Source organism: Delphinapterus leucas, chromosome 7, assembly GCF_059928025.1.
Source record: "Delphinapterus leucas isolate spDelLeu-1000000601 "Yukka" chromosome 7, BTC_Dleu_Yukka2, whole genome shotgun sequence".
Taxonomy (NCBI): Eukaryota; Metazoa; Chordata; class Mammalia; order Artiodactyla; family Monodontidae; genus Delphinapterus; species Delphinapterus leucas.
Window position 1 is genome coordinate 42,281,768 of NC_143135.1, and position 16,354 is coordinate 42,298,121.

Consider the following 16,354-nt stretch of genomic DNA (forward strand, 5'->3'; position numbering starts at 1 on the left):
TTGCTTGGGGAGAGAAACATTACAGAGTGTCACCAGCCTCTCTCCAGACCAGCTGGTCCCCTCTTGTTTTTCTTTTAAAAGAATTGCTATACCAAGTTATTCCAATAGGAACCAAAGATACTCAAAGGTCTTCACAACCTGTCCTCAGTCCCCTCTTTTCCTCTCTACAGCTCTACATAGGGCTCAGCATCAATTTCCTGGACCATTTTATCTGCCTCTAACTAGTCCTGCTGCCGCCTCCTACAGTCCAGCCTCCACACTGCCACCAGCTGGCTTTCTAAAATAAAAGTGCTGACCACGTCACTCACCTCCTGAAAGGTGTCTACTAGATTCGCACTGCCCATGGAATAAACACCAAAGCCTTAAATTGCATTCATTCATTCATTCATATTTTTCATTACCAACCTAATGTGTGATGATCACCTCCTGTGTACCAGGCTCTGTTTTGGGCCCTGGAGATAGAGTGGTGAATGAGACAGATTAAGACAAGGGCTCATCCTCATGGATTTACATTCTAGGTAAGACAAACGATAAAGAATACAAATAAATATATAATATAAAATCAGGCGCTAATGAAGAAAAATAAAGCAGAGTAAGAGAACAGAGTGATGGTGTAAGGGGTGGAGGGTAGGACAGTGCCTTTTAAATAGAGGAAACACCACTTGAACACAGACCAGAACAGAGTGAAGGGAGGATTGCTGGGGAAGAGTAATCCAGGCAGAAAACAGCAAGTGGAAAGGCCCTGAGGCAAGAAAGAGGAACAGCAAGAAAGACACATGGGCTGGAATGGAGTGAGCAAAGCAGAGAGTGCTAAGAGATGAGACCAGAGAAGTAGGAGGGGCAGGAAGGACAGGGCAGGGAGTTCAGATTCTACTCCAAGGATGCTAGGAAGCCACTGGAGTGTTTTGAGCAGGGGAGTGCTGTGATCTTATTTACTTTTTAGAAGGTCATTCTGGGGGACTTCCCTGGTGGTGCAGTGGTTGAGACTCGAAGCTCCCCATTCGGGGGCCCTGGGTTCTATCCCTGGTCGGGGAACTAGATCCCACATGCATGCTGCAACTAAGAGTTCGCATGCCACAACTAAGGAGGCCTCGAGCCACAACTAAGGAGCCTGCCTGCTGCCACTAAGGAGCTGGTAAGCCACAACAAAGGAGCCCACCTGCTACAGCTAAGACCCAGTGCAACCAAATAAATAAATAAATACTTAGAAAAAATAAATAAATAAAGGTCATTCTGTTTGTGTGGGAGGCTGCTCGCAGTGGGGCCAGAGTGGAGGCAGGGAGGCCTGTTGAGAGATAGGCGACCTCTGGACAAGGGTAGGGAGGTGTGGCGGCTTTCAGGATATACTGTGATAGAACAGCTGTCAACACTGTAAACACACAAGGTGAGGAGTGAGGGAAGGAGCAGGGTCAAAGGTGAAACCTACATTTTGGGCCTGGGTAACCAGGTAAATGGTGGGGCCACATAACACGGGGGAGACTGGGGAGGGTCACGTTTCTGCCTAAGACTTCTATTTAGTTATGTTGGGTCTGGAATGCCCATACACACTGAGGGGTGGATGCTGGGTGAGCAGTGGGTATGTGAGTTGGGGGCTCAGGAGAAAGGTCCCAAAAGGTCGTCAATGTGCACATAACCGCCAGGACGTGGCAACTTGGGTCCTCGCCCCGTGCCCCAGCTCCAGACAGACAGCCAGTGTTACCTCCCTCAGGGCTCTGGCCTCTGCCCCGTGGCTCCTGCTGCCTGGCTCACTCTGCCTGGACTTCTGCAGTGTGGACGCCTCCTCACCTCTAAAGACTTGCTCAAAGTCATCTCTTGTGTGCTGGGTCCCCAGGAGAGGCCACTCGGTCCTCTTCTCCCATGGCACCCTATGACATGCCTGGGTGACAGCACAGGTCTATTTGCACCTTTCCCCCTGTGAGCTCTTGCGAGCAGTGGCTGTGTGTCAACTCCTCTCCATATCCCACCTCCTCGCATGAGGCCTGGGCATGGCGAACACTGGCTAAATGAATGGAGCTCTCTCTGCAGAGAGATGCAGAAGAATTTATACACAAGCAACTGACTCACGCTGCAGCTGCTGTCTGCAGCCGAGACAGGGCAAGAAAGGAAGGCGCTGTCACGGAGGCACCAGCAAAGCTCAGTGGGCTGTACGCTTCCTTTGAGGAGTTTCTCGACCACATAAAGGAACTTCAAGAAATCCGGGAGTCGAGAATCTCAGGGTGCTGGAGGTGTGATGAGCACTGCACCTAGGGAAGGTGTTTTGGGTTTCCGCTGCAGAAACCCTGGCAAATCCCCAACCAAAGCACTCAGGAGTCGGAGACAGAGGGAAGGAAACCGACCTTGTTCCCATGGACTCCCGTCGTCCAGACAGTGAGCCTGGAAGCGGGTCCTACTTGCCTTGCTTTACAGATGCAGACAACAAGTGTCAGAGAGGTTAGTGGATGTGCCCAAGGTCACAGACCTGGGAGGTACAGGAGCCAGCCACACTCAGGTCTTCCTGAGACCAAGGCCTGCATCCCTTCCAGTACACTCCAAAGTCCTGCTCCATCACAGGAGCTCCTATGGCAGCGAGCAGGATGGTTAGAGAGCATCTGAGCCCCAGGTCACACTGAGGAAATGCAGCTCTGGAGCGGGGATGAGGTTTACCCACTGTTACTGGGGGGTCACCAGCAGGATGAAGCTGGAATGACAGTCTCTGACTCGAAGGCCAGGCCCTTGGAACACTGTGCCCACACCCTGTCATTTATTTCTTAAAGGCCTTGCCCTGATCCCAGGATCCCCAGCCAGCAGCTACCAGTTTGGAGCATCCCCAGAGGAGAACTTTCTTTCTATAGAGGAAAATGAGAGAGGACTCACATTTATAAAGTGTCTATTCTGCACTGAACATCTGAGAGGCACCTTTCAAATCTTCATTCGCCTATTTCTCAAAATGCCTGTATGAGAGAATCATTATCACTATTTTGTAGAAAAGGATGCTGAGGCTCAGAGACATAAGGTCAACAGTGAGAGGTTCACACTGCTAGTAGTAAAAGCGAGGGGGCCGGGATTTGAACCCGCTCTACCTGACTCCAGATCCCTGTTTTCACTAGACCAGACGACCCCTGCTTGGATCTAATGAAGCTGACGGCATCCTGGAAGGATAAGTGGTCCGGGCATCAAATTTACCTGCAGGCTCACAAGTGAGGTTACTGCTAAGGAGCTTTGGCCAATACAGGGTAACCTGTTAGCAAGAGCCAGACACAAGGTCAGAGAGGCAGAAAAGAGGTCTCTGGAGAAGACGAAATTCAAAATTTTACACACAGTTAGTAGGCAGTAAGCTGACCATCTCCTGAGACCTGTCCTTTTTAAGGAGGAGATATAGTCAGCAGTTCTCAACCACCTGTGATCAGTTAAGGCTCCTGGTCAAGAATTCACAGATCCCTCCCAAAGGCTAAGGAAATATTCGAGAACATGACTGTAAATGTTACCACTGCTAGCAGAAAGCTGTGGACAAAAATGAACACAGGAAGCCTGGGAATATCACTTCCCTTTCCTTTCTCTGCCCCCAGTTCAGTAAAGGAAACGTCTACGGTGTCCTATAGGCAAAAAACTACCACTCAGCCTAACAGGGCTCTGACTCCGCCATATCTGGAGTCAGAACACCCGGCCCAGTGCACTGACCCTGACCATCTGTGTGACACTCACTAAGTCAGACCTTTGACTCTAAGTGTTTCCAGATTTAATGAGGGGAGAGGGGAGTGCCTGCTTCACAGGGAGGTCATAGGGATGCTATGAGAAAATACATGTGGGAAGAACCTGTCAATGTAAAATGGCTTCATATGTAAGGAGGGGATGCTGGGAATCCTCGGGTACTTCACCACATCACCTGCTGTCTCCCCCTCCCCAAGGCCTGGCACTCCTATCTAAATGCTGACCCGACCTCCGTCCTGAGGGCTCAGCCCTTGGAAGGAAAGACAAGGCAGCCCTGGCGGACCAGTGGAAAAGGAAGCCGTGGCTTGGCTGTTGTTCTTCCAAAGGCTCCCTGGCACAACTGAAATCCTCACATAAGTATTTAATAATTAAATTGGTAACAACAGTTGGGGAACATTTTTGTCACCTTGCAGGATGATAACCATCACCAAAATCTAGGTATGAAAATCATTTAATTAAATCTATAGCTATATATTTCGAATGCTTTTCTAAGACAAATGTGTCATTTTGATGGCATATTTGTGAGTTTTTAAAGTTTACTTTTCTCATGCATGGTTAAGCAAAAAACTAGATTACTGGAGCCATAATTGGATACTCTTAAAAGGAGCATGAACTGGTACAGCCTTTTTGGAGGGCGATTAGGCAATATTGATTCAAATTTTAGATGGCAAACTACTTAGGCCAAAAGTCCCACTTTCAGGTGTCTATGAGCAGAAAAATTTCATGCAGAAGTTCACAGGTCGGTGTAACAATTTCCCGAGCAGCAATGGTTGCAATGGCAAAAATCAGCAACAATCTGGGTGTCTACCAATACAGGGATGATTAAATAAGCTTAAAATGCACCCATACCATGGAGTACAACTGTTACACATAACAAGGTACATTTATCTGTACATATGGACTTGAAAAGAAAACCATAACAATTTACAGTTAGCTTAAAAAAAAAAAGGAAAACTGCAGAACTATAGGCATAGAGAGAGTCTATTTCTACAAAAGTAAAAACGTGTATGTTGGGCATGAGGGCAAAGGAGGTAGGGGTTAAGGGGATACAAGCAAATGAAAAAGTCCAGGACTATACCCACCAAAAAGTGCCAATCTCAGGGGAAGGTTGGGAGTGGGGAGGCGGGTGTCACAGAAGACTTTCTTCCTTTATGTTAATGCACTTCTTCAGGGCTGTCTAAATTTGTTACAAGTGTATACTCTTTCATGATGGCAAAAAATTTTTTAAAGCTCATAGGATAATAGCAATTTAAAAAATTGCTTTCAAGGACTCCCCTAAAGTAAACACTGTGGGGCTCAGCACCGCCCCCCTCCTGCATATGGCCCCCATTTCTGTGCGTGCTCACAGGCTGGAAGGGTGTATGGGCTTGCCTGAGAAAAGCCTACAAATGCGGATGGTCTCCAGTGTTAAGAATCCCAAACTCCTCTTTCAATAAGGATTCTGCCAATTACAACTATTTCGATGAGATGGCTAAAAACGACTAAGTATTTTCAATTGTTCAAATTTACATCATAAATTACTGAATTAAAGCAGGTCACTTGTGTTCAACCTCCCTTAAATAGAAGCAATCAAAATGTATATCCTGCCTTATCCAACATTTTACATTGATTTATAAGTCTTGCTGAAGACTCTTTCAAAATTATTAATGAGGAGAATCCACAGGGAGGGGAGAAGGTGATTCTACTAAACCCAAAAGAGCCTAAATAAAACACTATAGCTACTCGGCTTATAAAAATGAAAACTTAGCAAGTGAAATAATCTCCTCTATGGTCAACGTTGCCAGTAAAAATAATTCTAAACTGATGCACAGCGTCTAAGAAATGTTGGTTACATTTAGCACAGATTACAAACTCAGTTACCTACAGGCCATGTACAGGAGCAGGGGCTTGGGCAGGGCCGGGCAACTTGAGAGACAAGTCCCCATAAGAGAGACCACCATACTTCATCACCGCCATGAGGGTCCAGCGCTGCTAGACCTTCGGATTTTTGTAAAGATCTGGAAATCCAGATTTCTAGATAATATCTACCAACTTTTAAAGGTTACCCACTAACTTAAAGGTTTTAAAACATTGTGAGCACTTAACAAAATACATCTGCAGGCCAGATGCAGCCAATAAGCAGAGAATTTTCAACCTCTGTCTAAAAGTATCTACATTTTAAATTTTTGTTTGATTTCATTTTTGGAAGGATGGGAGGAGACAATGAAATGGTATGGGATGGAGATAAACACAAGAAAGGCAAGCAGTTGATGTTAAGAAAATATTTCTAACGTACTTGAGAAAGCAGTGGTATTTGTCTACATCAAATGCTGAATAAATTGCTTACATTTCTTCAGCTATATTAGGTACAAAACTCTGAGAGTGAGAATTTCTTGAGCAAATTCTCAGGAATCTGTCCTAAGCAAATGCCCACAATTTACTGTCAATGGACTTACGAGAACTTACTATACCACTATGTATTAAAAGTTTATCATAAAAAATTTAAAATAATATGAGCAGCCACAGAACTGATCCTCTGTGCCAGGGGCTCGTCAGACATTGGGCACCTGGGATCACCAATGTGGGTCACACAGCCTCTGGTCAAGATTCCAATTAAGGCCTGTCTGACAAATCTCCCTCCAAAACAAAAACCAAAACCAGTAAAGAACTTAGACTCAACATCATAAAATTGTGCTCTGTCCTTTTTTTCGAAGCCAAAACAATAAAAGAGTTATTTGTGCTAATAATAATATCTGCACACAATTTGCAATTCACAAAGTGCTTTTCCCACACACCCATCTCATTTACTGCTCACAGCCTTTACCTGTGCATTTTAGACTTTGTATGCTGTCCAAAGTCTTCTTACAATTATTGACAATGCTACTTTTCAGAAACAACAGTAAAATGATAACGAATATTTGGCATTTTCTACACACCGTGTACAGTGCTAAGCATGTTTTCATTTCACCCTCACAAGAACCTCACAGAGGTGATTACTACGATCATCATCCTGTTATACAGGTGAGAAAACTGAGGCTTAGAGAGCGTGGGTGATCTGTCTTAAGCCCCACCACTAGTAGGCGCAGAGCCGACACTGTGAAGCAGGTCTGCTTCCAGGGCCTGAGACCATTGTGCTGGGTGTCCCAGAGGCTGTAGGGTGATCTCAGTTTGTTTCCAGCAAATGTAAGGAAGCCAGGGGCTTCCCTGGTGGCGCAGTGGTTGAGAGTCCGCCTGCCGATGCAGGGGACACGGGTTCGTGCCCTGGTCCGGGAAGATCCCACATGCCCGGGAGAGGCCGCAACAGTGAGAGGCCCACGTACCGCAAAAAAAAAAAAAGAAAGAAAAAAAAAAAAGTAAGGAAGCCAGAAGCCAAGGCTAGCGTCCTCCTGCTCCCCACCCCGCCCCTGCCCATGCCCACTTTCCCCACTTGGCCAGAAACCATTTTTAATTTTTATTTTTCCCACTCAAAACCAGTGTGAATCTCTCAGAGCTCAGCCAGCCGGGCCCCGGAGGCCTGGTGAGGTGCCCCTGGGGGACCGGGCTTCCCTGCTGCCAGCTTGGGCAATGTAGCCTGGCGCCCTGCCAGACTGCCAAGGTCTAGATGGGGCTTTCACATCACTGCTGTCTGAATGGGGTCTGGGAAGGGGGTCCTGATAGTCACAACAACCCTATGAAATGGTCGGAGAGGTACCAAAGTGGGGATGGGGAAAAGGGGAGGCGCCTTCAGCTAGAGAGAGGAGGAAAGATCTGTTTAGCCAACAGCTCTGAAATATCTATTATTCAGAGCCCTACATTAGACCCCTGAGAGAAGGAGGCATGGTCTCTAATGTGCACGAGGATAAATTATGCAAGTAAAAACATCGAGCAAGAAACACCCCCCCCCATACATACTCACCAGCACAGGTACACCCCACACACTCGGAATCATGGTGCAACTGTTCTTAGGGTAGTAACTTCGGTCCTCTTACCCCCTCTGTGGCCCCCTCAGCCCTGACTATACAAGACGCTGCCCGGCCACAGAGGCCACACCAGGGATGGTCCCGAGCAGCTGCAGAAGGACAAGGAGGACAGGAACACAGGTCAGGATGGCCCATTGTGGTCAGAGCCATTCTGAGCGTGTGCAGGTCCAGAGGAGCAGAGGATGGGTGAGGGCTCTGTCCTGGGGGAAGAAAGGGGTCGACTTCTTTATACAAGGATGAGGATGGGTTCACAAGGTGGAGGAAAGGCAAAGGGACAGACCCAGCTAGGGACAGATGCTTCCTTAGCACCACTAGCTCTGACACGGAAACAGGAGGGGAGGGTGCAGGCTAAATTGTGGGGACCCCCCCCCCGGGAGTTCATGTTCACAGCCCAGACTCTTGTGATGCAAGGGGCAAGGAGATCCGGCGGGTGAGTGGCTGTCTAGGCAGGCAGGCTGTCAGTCAACTCTGCCCTGAGTGCCTGCCTAGAGGTCAGGCTCCTGCCGTCCTGGGGCTTACCAGGCTGCCCAGTGGGAGAATGAACATTCATTCATCTATAACCACACAAACAAACGTAAAATGGCCTCTGGGGTGAGTGCTGAAATGAGTGGGAGGATGGGCTGCTGAAGGCCTGGCAGAGGGGCCTGCAGAGTAGAGAAGAATGGGCAGAAGCACAGACCCAGTCAGGCACCTGGGGACAAACCCTGCTCGCATGCCCACAACTGATCTGGGCCTCAGTTTCCTTGAAAGGTATCTTTGGGGTAATAATGATAACCCTGACCTCAGCCAACACCTACTGAGGCCCTAATACTAAGTGGTTACCCACCAAGCACTTTGACAATGTCTGCCCCATTGTGAGCAATCAATAAGCAGTATAAAGTGATAACAGTAATGGTGATGATAAGACCTAGGTTTCTTATCAAGGTCAGGGAAGGCTTCCCAAGAAGAAGCAAATCAGCTGATATCTGAAGGCTGAATGGGCATGAACCAGGCAAAGCAGAAGGAAAATGCATTCCATGCTGAGGGAAGAGCTTCTGGAAAGTCCCTGAAAGGGAAAGCAGCAGCATCATCAGTATTTCCAGGCAAGGAAAGCAGCCCCAAGTGCCCGCTGGAGCACCCTGGTCAGTAGGACACGTCTGTGTTGAAAATGGCTTCTGCTTCAAGGAAGCCTTCCCGGATTACTGTGAACCCCCAAAGAAAACCTGCATTCTCCGCACAATTTCCCAGTTCTGTGGCAGAACCAGGAAGTGAAGGAGAGGCAACAGCATCAAACTGAAAGCCCCACATGAAAACATGAGAAGGTACCAGCTAGCACCTAGGTGCATCACAGCAGCTCCCATGGTAAATACAGACACAGACCTGGCATCCCTGTGCTCAGAGCCTCTTCCTATTTGCTACTCCTCAGTATTCACTGAGGACTTTACAAGGTTCCAAATGAAGATAAAGATGCCGTCGGGCACCTCCACAAAGGACCACCAGCTATCCTCATCCCCCAGCCAGAAAAGCACTCTCAGCTTGAATGTGAAAGGGAAAAGCTGTCAGTGGTTAGCAAGAATCATTATTTTGGCTAATTTAGGAAACTTGGGATTCATCCAGGAAGCTGGGTGGACCTCACTCCTCAGCATTCCTTGATGGACTATTTTTCACTTTGCATTGCTTTACTATCCCATCAACAACGGGAGTTAAAAATAAACAAGTCAGGGGCAAAGAATATAGAGAAGATATATTCCCGAGGCCTCAGTAGGCTGAGAGATGCAATAGGCAACCACAAACCCAGGCCCACAACAACCTATCCTGCCATCAAAACTGAGAAGCAAGGAGGCCCCACCCAACTCAATAGCCAATGAACCTCCAGTTTCAAATACATTTGATCACGTTATAAATCTGTTGTTTGGCTGCACAAACAGACTTTGCTATCCTCACTCTTTCAACAAACACTTCCTGAACCAGGTACATAGTGCTGGCACCGAGAACCCAGAGATTGTGTGTGTGTGTGTGTGTGTGTGTGTGTGTTCCCCACCCTTAAGGAGCTCAGTTTACTGAGCATAACAGATAGTAAATCAACAGTTACGCCAATAAATGTTTTGGGAGAGAGAGAGAGATGCAGGGTGTTCTGGAAGCCAGGAGGAAGGTCGCCTCCAGGTCACAGAGAAGTGCAGGGTGGGGAAGGAAGGTGTCCAGAAAATCAGAAACTTGACCTGAGTTAGGGAAATGGGGAGCAGGGGGTGGGTCATTCCCAGGAAAGGGCCCAGTTCTGGCAAAGGCACCAAGAAGTGATGGCTGTTGAGAGGCCGGGCTGATGTGAGAAATACGGGTTAGGGAAAAGGTGAAATAGGGAAGGTGGCCAAAGGCCAGTTATGAAAAGACTGCAGGTCCGCTGAGGGGGTTTAAGTTCTATTCTATAAGCAATGAGGAGCCCCTGGAGAATTTTAAGCAGGAGAAAGTCATGATAGATGTGTGAGTTAGAAACATCATGCTGCTAGGAAGTGGAGGTGGACTGAAGGAGGACAAAAGTGTGCCCGGGGAGACCAACCAAGAGGCTGCTGAAACAATCCAAATGAGGAGTCCTAAACGAAGGGGTGGGCAGGGAGTGACAAATTACAACATGGGCTCTTCCAGAAAAGGTAACCAATGGAAGACGACAGTTGAGGGAAAGGACAAAGCCAAGGGTGACTCCTGCAGTCGACATGACTGAGGGGGTGTAGTCCCACCCCAGGCAGGCACCACAGGGAGACAGACACACTGGGTACCAGGCGAGGGCTGAGTTGGAGGTGCCCACAGGATAGGAGCTAGGAAGGAGGGCTGGGCAGAGGTTCTGGGCTGGATCTGCAGATCTGGGTGACTTCAGGAGAGAGGTGAACAGTGGATGAGCTCACCGGGGAAGAATACTGGGACTGACCAGAAAGGGATCAAGCAAAACCTTATTAAGCTAAAGGTAGAGAAAAGAGAACCGGCACAGCAAGCTGCGGAGTCGAGGTCTACGGAGTTGGAGGAGAACCAGGCGATGGCAGGTCAGACAGGAGGGTGAGCTGAGGAGAGGGGCCAGGAGGGGAGCGCTCAGCCCTGCCAGAGGCAGGAGGCTGCTCTGGCCCCAGGAGGGAGCTCTCGCTGGGGGGAGCAGTTAGCTGGGTGTTAGCAACCACAGCCAAGCAAAAGAATTAAAACAGAGTGGACAGCTTAGACGACATATCTGCAGTCACCCCAAAGTGCATTATTATGACTTTTTTCAGAGGATTATCCTGCCTGCCTGACCTCAGACTGCACATCTCACCTGTCTATTCTGTCTGTCTCCCCTGCTAGCTCATCTGCCTCACGAGGACAGAACCTGTCCTGTGTCACCTGCAAAACTGCAGTGCCGACGGCAGTGCCTGGCACACAGAGGTGAAGCTCCTTGTCTCAAGTTGCCTGGCTCACTAGAAACAACAAATATTCAGTCAGCACATGCTACACGCCTGATACCAGGCTGGATGCTGGGGGTACGGAGGGAAACAAGTCAACGCAGGACCCTGGCCTCGGACCTTGAAGTTGGAGGTGAGCAGAGAGAGATGCAAGTATTTAAACAAAAAGTAGATTATAACTGCCTTAGAGCTAGGACTGGAACCTGACTGTCATGCCTTCTAGTGAGATTTCCTTTCCAAGCCCAAACCTGCCACCTTCTCCAACTAAATGAAAATTTCAGCAGGGGAAACAGTTAGCGTTTGAAGTTTGGCCTTAGTCTCCCCCAAGGATCCCATACTGCTTCCACACTTTTAATAGACTCCTAAGGAGCAGAAATACCCACCACAGCCTCTGAATATTTAACCTTAAGAACCCATTCTGTCTCCAGTCCTTCTATGTAAGTTAGAGGAGAAATTCCAGACCCAGGTGGGAGAAAACAGAAAGTGGCCTAAACTAAGGGGGTCAGATAGGTCTGGGTTCAAATCCCTTGTAACCTCAGGCAACCTCTTGTGATTTAATTTCCTTATTGCTGAAGTGGGAACACTAATTCCTCTTTCACAGGTGGTTGCAGAGATGAAATAAAATGATACCTACAGAGTACTCGGCACTATGCCTGGGATATAGTGAGACTTCACTAAACGGAGGCTCCAAACCAGTTCCACCTGTTGCTCTTATGACTCCATCTCTAACTGCTATATTTGCAAAAACCAAGCAAAAGACTACTCAGAATTCAAACCAAGGAACATACACTCGAAATGCTCGGAACATAAATTGCTATCTAGTTGAGCGACTTGAGGAATTATCGCAAATTCCCATACTTGGGCAGACTCTGCAGTAAGGAGTTTAATTTCCGTTTCTTGCTCTACCCTATTTTCTCCTCCAACTCAGGCAAATGCAACTATTTCCCCAACAGATCACATCTTGTCTCATGGCAAGGGTCCAAACATGGGCTAGATTCCGCTGGTGCAAGTTATGACAGAGCTCAGAACACCACACCTCAAAGAAAGCATAAGAACGCAATCACAAGCCCAAGGTACACACAAACTCCCAAACACACTTGGCTCCAGAGAAGGACAAGAGAACCGGTCGTGGCTTGCTCTGCTTGCCTCAAAGCGAAAGAAAGGGTTATTTTGGCATGCAGACGCTGAAATCTTTGTGTCTCCGTTCTTTTACCATCCAAACTCTCTGTAAGTGGTCACTTTTACTAATGTATCTGATTCTTTACCCGTCATTTATGACGGACCCTGTGCAACCTGGCTTCCTTCCCCCTTGCCCCCTCCGCACATCTCATTCTCAAGGCCAGCGGTAGCCACCTTGTCACCAGTTCGGCAGCCTTCCCTCAGGTCCCGTCTCTGTGGTCTCTGCTGTCCCCTCCTCTTCCCTTCCTGGGACTCTCTCCTTCAGCCCTCTGCTCATCACGGGGAGGACTTACTAATCCTATGGTTTCTGTTCTACACCTCTAGACCTACCCTTCCCGGCCCTGGCTTCAGCCCTGCATTTCTTTTTTTTTTTAAAGATTTTTTTTGATGTGGACCATTTTTTAAAATAAATAAATAAATCTATTTATTTATTTTTGGCTGCGCTGGGTCTTCGTTGCTGCGCATGGGCTTTCTCTAGTTGTGGTGAGTGGGGACTACTCATCACAGTGGCTTCTCTTGTTGCAGAGCACGGGCTCTAGGCACGTGAGCTTCAGTAGTTGTGGCTCACGGGCTCAGTAGTTGTGGCTCACGGGCTCTAGAGTGCAGGCTCAGTAGTTGTGGCACACGGGCTTAATTGCTCCGCGGCATGTGGGATCTTCCCGGACCAGGGATCAAACCCGTGTCCCCAGCACTGGCAGGCAGGTTCTTAACTACGGTGCCACCAGGGAAGTCCTGATGTGGACAATTTTTAAAGTCTTTATTGAATTTGTTACAACAATGCTTCTGTTTTATGTTTTGGTATTTTGGCCACAAGGCATGTGGGATCTTAGCTCCTCAAGCAGGGATCAAACCCACACCCGCTGCATTGGAAGGTGAAGTCTTAACCACTGGACTGCCTGGGAAGTCCCCAGCCCTGAATTTCTAATTGCCTACTAGACATATCCTGTGGATGAATCAGTACCATCTCAAATTCAGTGTATCAAAAACTGGACGACGCATCAACTACCCTTCTCCATCCCCAATAGCCACATTTCTGTCAATGTTACCATTGTGAACTATCAAGTTCAAACTTTCATCTTCTTTGGCTCCTGTCTTTAAAGTCTAAGAAGACCATAAATCCTATCATTCTTCCTTTGCAATATCTCTCCTATTGGACCTTTTCTCCATTTTAAGCACTGTTAACCACATGACCTCACACCTGGATTGCTACTGCAGCCTTGGAACAGGACCCATGCTTCTTGTGCAGCTCTCAGATGAATGCTCCTAACATGTTACTTCGGCCATTTCACTTCTTTGCCCCAAATAACTTCAATGGCTTCCCACTGCCTTCAGGACAAAGTCCAAGTGCCTTAGCCCAGCACAGCATTCAGGGTCTAGAAAAGGAGTGGGCAAACTAGAGCCCACAGGCCAAATCCGGCCCACGACCTGTTTCTGTAAATAAAGCTTTTTTGGAACACAGCCACACCGTCATATACATATTAACTATGGCTGCTTTCCCACTATAATGGCAGCGTTGAGTAGCTATGACAGAAACCATATGGCCTAGGAAGCCAAAAATATTTACCATCTGATCCTTTACAGAAAAAATTTGCTGACCCTGGTCTAGAATAGAATAATCAACCACCAGCAGATCCTGAAGAAGTTCTTACTCACCACTCCTTTGGATGAAGTTTTTGTTCCTGTGGGGCTTCTGCTGAGCCCACTTTCTTTACATCTTACACCCACCTTCTCAAGCCTGAAAAGCTTATTTCACTCCCCCCCGGACTTGTCCATCCTTCAAAATGCAGCCAAAGCTGCACCTCTCTGTGAGGCCAGCTGCGTCCATCCCTTGCACCCCTGGGTGTTTCTCCTCTGGCTTCTCCCTCTGCACCTACTGCAGAAACCTACAGTGGGATCCACTTCTCCTGTGGATCTTTTCCACCTATACTGTAGGCTTCTCTAGGGTCCAGGCTTGGTACCCTTCACAGAGCAGCACCAATGATAACTACCTTGCCCTTTATTCCAAATACCAATCCTTGACAGCATAATTTGGTAAGAAGGCATCAAACAAACTTACCAATGAAGGCCTAGCATTCCACATTTGAAAAGTTAAGCTTGGGTCCAAAAGCATGCACTCTAGCCAGCACCACCTAAAAGCCAATGAAATAAGAGTTTAACTTTAAAAGAGAATATTTACATGTTTTCTTTAAATTTACAACCCCAATAAGTTTTGATTTACTGTCCTCCCAGGATGTCTGTCTCTGCTTCTCTGCCTAGAAAATACTGCTCATCCTTCAAGTCCACTGGACAGCCTTTCCCTGGAAGCCATTCCAGTGTCCCAGACAGGCCAGGCACCCTCCTCTCGGCTCCCATGGAACCCCGGTGAGACATTTATGGTAACATGCGGTACAATGTAGCATAATTTCTTATTTGGGAATGGGGTCCCTAGGCTGTAGGCTTATCAAGAGAAGCGATCTGAGAAATTCACCCCTTCCCTTACCTCCAGTGCCTAGAATACTACGGGCATTTAGACAGTCCTCAATAAATATTTGTAAAATGGGTGGAAAAATAACCTACTCAATTCATGAACACATGCCCAGGCATCTAAACTTCTGCTAGGCCGCAATTTTCATCAGAGAAATGCATGCTTCAATCCCACTGCTTTTAATAGGCAACGGGTTTAACAGGAAGGATTAATGAGATTAAGCTTCTAAATGCACATCTCTGGAATGACACTCCCATGGGCAGAAACCTTTAGAGGCTCCCAGAACCTAAGAAGGCAAGCCCAACTCCACAGCCAGGCTGCCAGGCCTGCAGCAACTGGCTCAGCCTGAGTCTGCAGCCTCAGCTCCTGTGATCTCCCCCAGTGGATGCTTCAATCTAGACAGATAGGACTGGTGCCCAGCCCCTTCTCTCAGCATTCCTTCCAGCTGGATGTCTTCCTCCCCTTCTCTCCACATGATCTCCTTCTACTGCAGTGACTTCCATTTCAACATCATATTCCCAACCAAGGTCATGGTGGGGCTCAATAAGACTTTTTTTTCCTTTCTGATTTTGTGTGTGTGTGCGTATGTGGTGGTAAAACACACATAACAAAATTTACAAGCTCAGCCATTTTTAAGTGTGCAGTTCAGTGGTGTTACATACATTCACATTGTTGTGCAACTACTACCATTCATCTCCAGAACTTTTTTTTCATCTGCAAAACTGAACCTTTATGCCCCTTAAACAACAACTCTACCTTCTCCCTTCCTCTCAGTCCATGGCACTCAAAAAGTTTTTGTGGAATGAATGAATGAATCATTGAACGAATGAAGACATGAGTTAATCTGACCTCAACCCTCCCTACAAAAGCCAGAAAGAAGTACTGTCTGTTTCTGCTGGGCTCCCATGATACTATCTTCACATCTTTCTCAGACTTGTTTCAATGAATCTTAAATGACCCTTTTTTGCACACCTGTATTCTCCTTCAAGGCGGGAACTATGACTTATTTGAAAGGCTAAGCTTGGGTCCAAAAGCATGCATTTAGCTTCTCCTCCATGTTGTTAGATCCAAAGGGTGAGTCTGAGTCCTCCTCTTACAGCTTTTGCTACCAGTGAATCATGCCCTCTTGTTTGACTACTCTCTTCACTTGGCTTCCAGGCTAGCACTCTGGGTTTTCCATCTACCTCACTGGCTGCTCTTTCCCTTTGCTGGTTCTTCCTCATCTCCCCACCTCTTAATGTAAGAGTGCCCCGGGGCTCGGTCCTAGTTCTCCTGTCTTCTCTGTATTCCTTCAATCACCCCCTGGGTGATCTCACCTAGTCTCATACCACCTATAGGCTGAGGATGCCCAGATTTCTCTCCAAGTGCAGACCTCACCTCTGGACTCCTGGCTAATATATCCTACTGCCTGTTTCAGGTAAGATGTCAAGTGGACAGGAGGTCTGTGTGAGATGTGTTCCATGTCTCAAACTTGACACGTCTCACACAGACCCCTGATCTTCCCCCAGACCTGCTCCTCCAGAATCTTATCCATCTCAGTTTAAGGCCATGGTCTTCCAGTTGCCCAGGCCAAAGATTCGGAGTCATTCTCGTCTTGTCTCGTCTCTTTCTCTCTTATTCTCTATTCAATCCTCTGGTTTTTACCTTCAAGATATATTCACAATGTGACCATTTCTCACCTCCTCCAC

At 47.5% G+C, this 16,354-nt stretch overlaps 1 protein-coding gene across 9 annotated transcripts in view; it reads right to left on the reverse strand.

Moving 5' to 3' along the window:
• BMAL1 (basic helix-loop-helix ARNT like 1) overlaps positions 1-16,354 on the reverse strand; it is a 106,387-nt gene that overhangs the window by 61,088 nt on the left and 28,945 nt on the right. For 8 of the 9 annotated variants that reach the window (XM_089915132.1, XM_089915128.1, XM_089915127.1 and 5 more), the window contains exon 2: positions 14,259-14,331. The exons of the other annotated variant lie outside the window; for it this stretch is intronic. The gene's annotated coding sequence lies outside the window, so the exon portion shown is untranslated. The remainder of the gene's footprint in view (positions 1-14,258; positions 14,332-16,354) is intronic. 9 annotated transcript variants of the gene reach the window in all.